Raw genomic sequence first — 1,756 nt, 5'->3', positions numbered from 1 at the left:
GAAGCAGGTTGCCAGCATTTCCTTCGTGCTGAAATCTCATTTGAATTCACATTTATTTTTCTAAACCTGTGGTTTCCTTTAAGCTCACATTCAATACCTGGTGTTTGCCAAGGCAAGTGCTGAAAGCAAATTCAAAATATAACAATGTACTGGAGAGAATCCTGCAGTCCCAGAACTTTTGGCTGAGAAACTAAGTAGGAGAATGTGCATCTCTGTGTCATGATCTCTGCACTGACAATCCTGGGCTATTACAAATAAAAACAAACCATCAAACAAACAAAAAAAACCCCCAAAAAGTAATTGCAATCCAATTAAATTACACCCTGGAGACTTATTAAGCAGTTTCCAGGAGCAACTCAAGGGCTCTGACTTGTGCCCCAAGCAAGATGCTCACCACCACTGCTCTCCTCCCCACAGCAGCAGCGGTGCAAATCCAGCCCAACACATCCTGCACAACGCTCACAGCTCACTCTCCTGTACTTGCTATGCTGTTTCCATACAGGCATGAAATGATCTCCTCATGCAAAGTTTGTGTGCACCAGAGCAGGATGCAAGCTATGCATCTGGAAACCCCAGTTTCCATGTGTTTGACAGCAAGTATTGGAAGGCTGCAACTTCTAAACCCTGCTGCATTACCAGGAGATGGAAGATCAAACATCCCTCCAGGAAATGGCAACTATCCTGTATGTGCAACAGAGTGCACTCATTGCTAGCACTGCAGCCAAAACATTGCATCCTGCTCCTTGTTTGCTAGTGTATGGGTTTTTGCATCACATGTGCTCTAAGATGCCTGCACTTGCAGAGCTAGTGTTACTGGAGAGAAAGGGAAGCAGAAGGGCAGTGCTGATAAAATCATCTGAATCAGGTATTTGATTTTAAATTTGGCTGAATCCAACTAAGACAGTATTCCACAACGTAGATATTTACCTGATCACATTTTCATACCTCAGTCTCAATCTCTCTCTGACTACGTCAACACAGTTGCTATATAAAGCCACTTTTAAGATAGCATGGGATTTCTTCAAGCTATTGCAAAAAATTCCAAATAACCTCAGGGACTGAGAGATTTCATAAAGACAAGAACATCACTTATAAAATGGTATCAGTAAGGATTTTTTTTTTAAGGTATGTGACATCTTGCAATGAAGCTGCAAAGATGAATAGACAGCGCTACTAAAATATTAATAGTAGCTCAAGAGATGCAAATTCTTTAAGTACTGTAGGGCTTGTAAATAAACATTCAGATGGCACCCCGATGATTACACAGATACACAGTGTCCAGAAAACCAGTTGGTTTATAAACAGAACATCACAGGAAGAATAAAAGGAGTGTACAGATGCCCACTATTAAAAGGTAGAGCAGAAGAAAAAAAATCATTAGCATGAAGAGAAATCCTTCACATCTGGCCTGTTTTATGAAAGCTCTCCTGTAACACCACAAGAATCCAAGGCAGAGACAGATGTAGATGCAGGGATGTGACTGTACAGAACACGCAAGGAAGCCTCTGTGAAGAAGCTATCAGTGAGGGAGCAAACAGGTGGCCACTGCAGTCTTAGTGATTGTTTGTTACTGAGCATTTCCCACCTGAACACCTCCTTACCATACATGCTGCCAGCACTCTCTGAAGAGACAGTGGTTGACACGATCCCTCCTCTGAGAAATTCGTTGGGTATCTGCTAATTCAACTCAGAACAATGTTAAAGTGATAGGAAAGAGCTCTGGTGAAAAGAAGGAAATGAAACAAGCCCATGCTGC

Source organism: Cyrtonyx montezumae, unplaced genomic scaffold (assembly GCF_038088225.1).
Source record: "Cyrtonyx montezumae isolate F1298 unplaced genomic scaffold, pur_monq_1.0 scaffold_8, whole genome shotgun sequence".
Lineage (NCBI taxonomy): Eukaryota > Metazoa > Chordata > Aves > Galliformes > Odontophoridae > Cyrtonyx > Cyrtonyx montezumae.
The sequence above is the reverse complement of the archived record's forward strand: the minus strand, read 5'-3'. Positions refer to the sequence as shown.